Genomic DNA, 9,696 nt, shown 5'->3' with positions numbered 1-9,696 from the left:
ATCCCCTGATATGAAATCTGCACAAGGGCGAGGAAAACCTAAAAAACATTGTGTGTGAGAGTATAGACATATGTGTGTGAAAGCATAGTAGATTGTGTATGAGAGTATATAGCATTATGTGCAAGCAAATATAGTAGTGTGTGTATGATAGTTTGATAGTATGCATGAGAGATAATAGTAGTGTGTATAAGAGAGTATGGTAGTGTTTGAGCATGGGTATGACTAAGTCTGAATGAGAGTGTAGTTGTGCAAGAGTTAAAGTATGGTGTTATATGTAAGAGCAAAAATGAGAGTCTATAGTACTGTAGTATAGTAGTATGAGTGTGAGAGTATAGAAGTATGTGTGTGAAAGCATAGTAGTGTGTGTATGAGAGTATAGTAGTGTTTTTGGATTGGTATGCCTGCGTCTGTCATGTGTTGTTAAATATGTTTTTTCCCAGCCCTAGTCATTGGAGCTCCAGTCTGTAATATTGGACCACTAGATGGCACTGTGTTGTCTAATGCAAACAAAGAACAGCGCCACAGAGCATAGAGTAGCAGTAAAATTCCACACAAACATGGTGGCTATTACTAAGTAGGGATTTCCCCCAAAAATCATCATTAATTTGTAGTTTATGTAATTTTGCTTAGTATTTGAATATAATGCTTTTTTTTGTACCAAATGAAAGTTTTTTTGTACCACTAGGAGGCACTAAATATTACACACTGTCCGTTTAAAGTGGTCCATAATTTCAAAATATGGTAGATGCTGATGCCATCTTCGGGCTAAAATCATCATTGCAGCCTCTGTCAAGCTGCTTGTGTTGCCCTGCAAGTACATGACTCTTGCAGCCACGCTCGAACTTTCTCTTCTTTTTTCAACTTAGCGGTGGTTTGTTGTCACGACCGGAACAAAAGTGGACCCAAACGCGTAACGTTTCACACAACATTTGATTAAGGGATTGGGGGGATCAGGGAGAGAGGAAAAAAACAGCAATCTGGTGCTCGTTGGGCTGGGTGGAAGGGGGAAGAGCTTCAACTCCATCCTCCGGGCTAGGGCCGTGTCCAGGATGTTGGCCTCAGCGCAAGAGTCAACAAGGATGGACAGGGACTGTGTGGAACCGGCAATTAGAAGGTGGGCCAGGAGTACTGGTCTTCCGGTTTTGGAGAACTGGATGTGGGCTGAGCTCAGTTGGACTCTTGCAAACATCCGTTGAGCTCTCCCTTTTAACAGCCATGATGAGACCCGGTGTCCTTCCTCGCCACAGTCTAGACAAAGGCCCTCAGACAGACGCCGCCAGCGCTCCAACACCAACAGGGACGCACGACCAACCTCTATGGCCTCCGGTGGATCTTGGTGGATCGCGGGTGGTGGCTGGGATGCAGAGGTGGTGCTAACCCCTCCGGATAAACTGGGAACTGGACGACTCTGGCGACCCCTCTCACGGCGTCCCACCTGGACCCGTCCATAGATGCGGGCCGTCAGAGCAATTGCACCGTCGGGATTGGCAGGCGGGGCGTGGGACACCAGTTCATCTTTCAGGTAATCGGCCAGGCTGAGTTCCAGTTGCTGTGACTGGCCAGGGTGCGGAAGTCGATGGAGTAGTCAGGGATGGTGCCTGCCGGATGCTCATGAGAGTTTTAGACGGCTCAGCTGACGATGACCCAGTGTTGAAAACCTTTATCCTCTCCAGGTCGGGCAGATGAAATGAGGAGCAGGCTGTAGACCCCCACTTGAACTCTGCTGTTCCCCAGAGCCGAGCCCTTCCGGACAGATGATTGATAGTGTACGCCACCTTAGCCGCCTCGGTGGTGAAATTCCTGGGCTGCAGATCAAATACCAGCCGGCAGTTGGTAATGAAAGCCCGGGTCTAAGCAGGATCAGCACTGAACTTCTCCGGAGAACCGACTCGAGGCTCAGCGAAACCCATGGAGATTGAGTCCATGGGCAGGACTGACGGGGAATCGCAAGCAGGTGGGGCCGATGACGGCAGCTGACTGGTAAGGAGCTTCGTGAGTGTAGCCAGTTGTTGTTGGTGCTGAAGAAGCTTTTGTTGCTGTTGAACATGCTTAAGAAGGGCGGAGACGTCGCCCGACATCCATCGGACCTCCTCCTTATTCCATTGCAAAGGCTGCAGGGCAGTGGAAGCCTACGTCTCTTACCGATCAGCGCTAGTGCGAAAATTCGCTGGGTCCATTTCTTGGTCAGTCCGTACTGTCACAACTGGAACAGTGGACCCAAATAAGTATAGTTTCACCCAACACTTTATTAAGTGGTCGGGGGGATCAGGGAGAGAGGGACAAATAACAGCAATCTGGTGCTTGCTGGGCAGGTGGAACAGGAAGCCCCCACAGCCAGTGACAGGTGGCGAGGCGGTCAGCCAGGGCCGGAAAGCAGAGCGTGAATCGGAGAAAGTCGGGTAGCCAGGCCAAGAGAAAGGAGCGTGGTCGTGGATCGGAACAAGTTGGGTAGCCGGGACAGGAGAACGAAGCGTGGTTGGGGATAGGAAGCAAGTCAGGGAACCGAAGACGATCGGGAAAGCCAGGATCAAAAGTGCTTGCCTTGCATGAGCTGAAGTACGCTGTGCAGGTGAAGCAGGAAGCCCCCGCAGCCAATGACAAGTGGCGAGGCGGTCAGTTCGCTGACGGACTGACGAAGAGTGACCGAAGGGGCGGCAGTAGCTCAGGAGGTAGAGCGCTCGTCTTGGGATCAAGGGATCGTTCGTGTTACATGTCGAAGTGTCCTTGGGTAAGACACTGAGCCCCTAATACCCCCAATAAGCAGGTTAGCGCCTTACATGGCTGCAAGGCCGCTATTGGGAAATGTGAAGCACATTGTAAAGCGCTTTGGGAAGTCATTGACTTGAAAAGCGCTATATAAATGCAGATCATTTCATTTCATTTCATTTCACTTAAATAGGGAGACGGATAATTAGTACACGAGTGGCGGAGTGAGCGCAGGTGAGGGTGATCAGAGGGCAACTGACAGGATCGTGACAGTTTGTGTTGTCATTTGGACTGCATTTGAAACAGTCAATTATTTACTTTCACCATTTTCATCCTGGAATTAAAGAAAACCGCAAGCACACACGTTGAAACACTCTCTACAATAAAAAATGTGCGGTTTGGTCACATTGATTCTTTTTTATCTTTTTCTTTGTGCTTTTAGCACTTGTTTTTGGTTGACCAACAAGATACAACATCTAGAGGTCAAATAATATGCAACCCTAGGGCGGTATTGGTCAAAATACGGCCAGCGGGCCACATGTGGCCAGTTCGACTTCTCAATCCGGCCCGGCATATGTTGAAAATATAACAATAACGTACGTGTACACAATGGTAAACAAGATATAATAAAAATAAGTGTTGAAATGTTCCCCAGTTTTTCCCAACCGTTGAAATACCTGGCTACATGTTTTTACTTGCTATTTTTTTATGATGGGTTTCTTTTTATCTAGAAAGATATCTCATGCACACAAAAGGAAAACTATGACAAAAAAAACTAAACTCAGCGGGGGTGCTGGAGTGGCAGGGGACACCCTGAACTGGTTGCCAGCCAATCGCAGGGTACACAGGGACAGACAACTCACTCGCTCATTCACACCTAGGGACAATTTGGACCGGCCAATCCACCTGAAATGCATGTCTTTGGAATGTGGGAGGAAACCGGAGTGCCCGGAGGAAACCCACGCAAGCACGGGGAGAACATACAAACTCCGCACAGGAAGTCCGGTAGCTGGATTTGAACCCACACAGGAGGTTCCCGAGACCTTTGAACTGTGCCGCACACGCGCTAACCACTGCGCCGCCGTGCTGCCTGTTTAAATAGTCTATAGATTGAAAAAAAAAAAAATCGTACGTGCTGATATTTATTATTTAATCATAAATTCATAGGTTGCTGCTATTCCAAAAAATAGTTTCAATTTTTTTGTGTTTTTTTTAGTTTTGCTCGAATGGAATTTATACAATGAAAAATAAACCTCAAATATAGAGAGATGTCTTTTTGAGATGGCAGTGACAATATAAGAAATTGTATACGTCTACAGTATCTTTTTTTACCTCACTTATTGCCAAGGTGTTGGTTTCAATGAAGTGATCTGCATTTATATAGCGCTTTTCAAGTCAATGACTTCCCAAAGCGCTTTACATTGTGCTTCACATTTCCTAATAGCGGCCGTGATCTGTGCAGCCATGTAAGGCGCTAACCTGCTTATTGGGGGTTCAGTGTCTTACCCAAGGACACTTTGGCATGTAGCACGGACTAGCTGGGATTCGAACTGGGATCCCTTAATCCTAAAACGATCGCTCTACCTCATGAGCTACTGCCGTTCCTCCTGGTCCTTTTGCCAAATGTTTTAACCAAATACGGCCCACAAATGAAGAAGTTTGACCACCCCTGATTTAGTGTTTGTCTGTGCTCCACCCTGACTACAGATCAAATCCTACCCAATTCTTAATTAATTCAAAATATTTGTAGATTTCCCAAAAAGATGTGAGATGGAGTACGCCGTGTATCTTATTTTGACATCTGCTGACGGAACATATGATTAATTCATTTCAAAGCCTGAACTTTTTCTGGATTTGCGTGATTTATTTTCGCATTCCGTCTTGTCCTATGTTTTTCTTTTTAAATCCTTTCTGGACAAGATGTCCTTTTTATTCAAAGATAAGGTGTAAAGTTATTGTAGACTCATATCATGATTATTCAGCAACTGTTCTTCTGTGGTTTCAAATCTCCCTTTTCCCATGTCAGCTTTGTTCTCTCTATCTGTCCCTTCAAAGCCTTTTCTGTCTGGCTGCATTTTCAATAAATAAAATCACAATATGAACAACAGCACAGGGCCTATGTCGGACTCCCCTGTTGAGAGGCAAAATTGTTCCAGCAAAAAAAGGCACACTGAGTCACAAATATACAGTTAAAAGGGGCAGGTTCAAATAAAATGCCATAAAACAAATATGATGTGGGTATATATCAACAATATACGGTATTTGTTCAGCAGCACGCGTTGCGGACTACTCAAAAAGTTGATCTATTTGATAATACACCCATAGTACAAATAATTAAAAAGATAAACAATACAAAGTAAACAAAAATAAATGCCTTACATCTTTATGACTAAGTACAGATAACATCAAAATAAAATGAACACAAATCAAAATTAATAACTACAGAAAAGAAAAAAATCAGACAGCAAGTGAAAAATAACTAATTAAACTTAAAAACGGATCTTATAGCTTATTTCCAGCCACTGGTTTGAAAAGGTTGAACTATTTAATAATGTACCTGTAGTAAGAATTCAAGTCCTTAAATCCCCTTAATCATATTGTCAACATAAAATACAGGTTATTCATATGCTATAGAATAGAAGTGTGTTTTAAGCCTAGATTTAAACATTTCCACTGAGGTTGCAGATAGAATCGTAGGGGGATGAGCATTCCACAGCACTAGGGCCCAAATAATGAAAAAGGAAAGGAACAGACAGTAAAAAAATAGGAATGAAATTCATAAAATAAAAAAAAGAAGGAGGTAAAATAAGTAAAGTAAATAAAAAGAGTCCATAATAACTAGTAAGTACAAATAAAATAAAAATAAATACAAATGTGAATAAAAACTTTATAAATCAAAAAAGTACAATTAAAAAGTGAATAATAACAAATTGAACCTAAAAAGGGTCCACACTTTTCTACTTAACCAATATTAGATTTTGGTTTGAATACGGCAAACTAACGTATATTTGTCTTTAAGAAAACAATAATATTATCTGCATTCGATTTTTGCGATGAACAAACCTTGAGAAGGGACCGCACATGAGGTAATCCCCCTTTCAGGATAATAAGGCTGCAATGGATTTTGCATTGAAAAACAATAAAATTAAAAATAAAATATAAATAATTAAAGTATAATATAAAATCCAAATTACCGGTAATCTAAATGATGACCACGTTGCAATGGATTTAGTATTAACAAACAATACATAGATATTGTCAACATGAAATATAGGTCTTTCATAAGCTAGAGAATATTAATTGTGTTTCAAACCTAGATTTAAACAGTTCCACTGAGGTTGCAGATCGAATCTCAGAGGGCAGAGCATTCCACTGCACCAGGACCCGGGTGGAGAAAGCTCTGCGGATATCTTCTTGGCTCTTGGGATCACTAGTAGACCGGCATTTTCAGAGTGAAGGCTCCGAACCGGAAAATAGGGAGGAATTAAATCTGAAAGATATGAGGGAGCAAAAAAAAGTAGCTCTACCTGAACGAAACATGAAAGGAGACAACAGAGGATAACTGAACAAAACACAAAAGTTAGAGTATGCAGGAAACATACTTGGGCGTGAATAGAACAACTACATAATGTTCTAACACCAACTGGCTTTAGCAAAACACAACATGAAAGGAAGACGATATGGGAAACATTCCCTCACATGGTCAGAATATTCTAGTACCATGAAATATAATGAAGGAATACAAACGAAATCTACCAGGACAAAAACATGAAAGGAAAACAACGCAGGGTATGTTGTAACACAAACTAGATAAAACTGAACAAAAAATGCAGGGTATGTTGAAACACAAATAAATCAAATAAATTTGAAAAATGCAGATAAAGCTAAATTAAAATAAGTACCAATGACTCTCATAAAAACAAAATCAAAATAAATAACCAAACAAATGAATGAAAATCACCAAGTCAAAAATAACTAATTTACTAAAAAAGGGGTCCACCATTGTGTACCACACCAATGATGATATAATACTTTTGTTGAAACCAAAAACTATCCATCCATTATCTGCACCGCTTACCCTCAGTTGGGTCACGGGGGTGCTGGAGCCCATCCCAGTTATTTTCGGGCAGTGGGCAGGGGACACCCTGAACTGGTTGCCAGCCAGTCGCAGGGCACACGGGGACAGACAACTCACTCGCTCATTCCCACCTAGGGACAATTTGGACAGGCCAATTAACCTGAAATGCATGTTTTTGGAATGTGGGAGGAAACTGGAGTGCCCGGGGGAAACCCACGCAAGCACGGGGAGAACATGCAAACTCCACACAGGAGGTTCGATCTCATGACCTAAGTACTGTGCCGCACACGCAAGCACGGGGAGAACATGCAAACTCCACACAGGAGGTTCGATCTCATGACCTAAGTACTGTGCCGCACACGCGCTAACCACTGCCCCGCCGTGCTGCCCAAAATGACAAACTAGTAATGGTAAATTTGTCTCTAACTTAAAAAACATATTATTTACATTATATTTTTGTTTAAAAATGACGGACCAATAAATTAATATTTGTATCTACAAAAGAGGAACATCATGTACATTCAACATAAGCATGTTAACCAAAAGATTATCCGATATTTATTGGGAACGTGGAGAGTATTATAACTTAACTAAAAACAATGTATTAAATCTCATATAAATAAATACACTGAAAAACAGGCCTATATATGCATCCACAGCAAAATATTTCGCAGCTCTATTTTAGTGAACTTTAAAATAATGCATGTCATTACTGCCAAATGCTTCAAGTAACCATAAAATTGAGACTGAAACCATGTGATCCCATGGAAAAAAAAACATTATAAGCTGATGTTTCACAAGATGAAAAAAGGGAAAAAAAACGGAAATTGAAAATTGTTTTTTCTTTCTCTGTGACAAGTTTACCGAAAGCTTCATTTTGAAGTTCACACACTTGATATTACGCCGTGACATTTCTCTCCCCGTCCCGGGCGAGACTTGTTGTCCGCACACCTTTTGACAAATAGAGTAAAGAGTGAGCCTGACACAACACTTGAACAGTTGCACGAAGGTGCAATGTATCACTTTGAGCTCTGATTACTGTGCCGCGACTTAGCCGACTTGGGTCAAGATGTTTTGGAGTGTTGGCTTGGGTTTATTGACCCATAAACAAACTGTGTGCTTGGGGGCGTGTGTATGCGTGAAAGAAAGTCTATACAGAGACCTCTCGCTGCTTTCGCGGTTCAGTTATCGTTGGTTCCCTCCTTTGCGGGAAAAAAATGTATAATTAAAAAAAAAAGATTGAAAAACAAAGACAGCGGATGCTATCGGCACCACGGAGGAACGATGCGGACAGCCAAGATTCACGCCATTTGGCCAGCGCCTCCTGACTTAAGGTCTCGGATGCCGATTGGCCAATTCATATTATAGAGTCTTTCATGCTGTACTCCGACCGGAGGGTCTACGTTCCGAGGTTCTCCAAAGACTCCCGTCTTTCCTGCCACCTATGGGCAGCCCGCACCTGCAGCTTCCTGTCCCAGTGCTTCTGGTGGACCTCCTTGGCCAAGGACGCTCAGGACTACGTAAGGGCTTGCCAAACCGGCGCCCGGAACAAGTCGTCTAATCGACCTCCTGCCGGCCTGCTACAACCCTTGCCTGTTCCCAATCGCCCATGGTCCCACATATCATTGGACTTTGTGACTGGGCTGCCTGCCTCGGAAGGGATGACGACCATTCTCACGATTGTGGATGGTTTTAGCAAGATGGTCCACTTCGTGGCACTACCCAAACTCCCTTCCCCAAGGACATCTTTTCTGACCGAGGTCCTCAATTTGCTTCTGGCTTTTGGAAGGAGTTCTGTCGACTTTTGGGGGCCTTGGTCAGCCTCTCCTCTAGTTTTCATCCCCAGTCAAATGGACAATCTGAACGCCTAAACCAGGAATTGGAGACGACACTCAGCTGCATGGTTACCCGGGAGCCTCTTTCTTGGGCACGGCAGCTGGTGTGGGTGGAAAACGCCCACAACTCATTGGTCAGCTCTTCCACCGGCATATCCCCATTCCAGTGCGTCTACAGCTATCAGCCACCCCTGTTTCCCAGCCAAGAGGGAGCGGTCTCCTGTCCTTCGGCATTTGCTAACGCTGTCGCCGCACCTGGGCACGGGCGCGTGCTGTTCTCCTTAGGGCGGTCGACACCTACTCTTATAGAGCTAACTGTCGGAGGACGCCTGCTCCTGTCTACCAGGTCGGCCAGAGAGTTTGGTTGTCGTCCAAAGACCTTCCTCTTCGAGTGGAGTCGAAGAAACTGGCTCCGCGATTCCTGGGACCTCTCCCGGTGGATAAGGTCATCAGCTGTTCAGTGGTCCGACTTCGCCTGCCCAGCACCACATGGGTCCACCCGACGTTACACGTTTTCCGCATCAAGCCCGTCCGCATGAGTCCGCTGGCACCCGAAGCACCACCTCCTCCGGCCCCACGCTTTCTGGACAAACAAAATGGGATAATTGTTAAACTGATAATTTGCATATTCTTGAAGCTTACTTTACTGAAACTGCTTAGAAATGTGTGCTATTGACAACGGACACAAAAGTGGACTAATAAATGAAGACGATTCCACAAAGTTTCTTTATTATTTTTTTATGATGATTAGTTTAATTCTGACAAACGTCAACTTTAGTTTTTTTAACATATATATATTTTTAATTTCAGACACATTTGTTTAGTTTTTCATTACCCCCACAAAAAATCATCTTTAGAAATATATATATTTTTTAACATAAAAGCAACAATAGTAATCTAATACTATTACATTTAGAAAAAGACTAATCTTTCAATAACTCCTTTATACAAACATTTAGGGATAATATACAGAATGAATAGAAGATTTTTTTTTTTTAAATTACAGCAACAATCTGTTGTTGAACAGTCTTCTTCAAATTCGGAGGACCAATCTTTTCATATGTAGAAATAAATGTC

Source organism: Urocampus carinirostris, chromosome 12, assembly GCF_059441175.1.
Source record: "Urocampus carinirostris isolate Australia breed hairy pipefish chromosome 12, RoL_Ucar_1.0, whole genome shotgun sequence".
Taxonomy (NCBI): domain Eukaryota; kingdom Metazoa; phylum Chordata; class Actinopteri; order Syngnathiformes; family Syngnathidae; genus Urocampus; species Urocampus carinirostris.
This window is presented reverse-complemented; position numbering follows the sequence as displayed.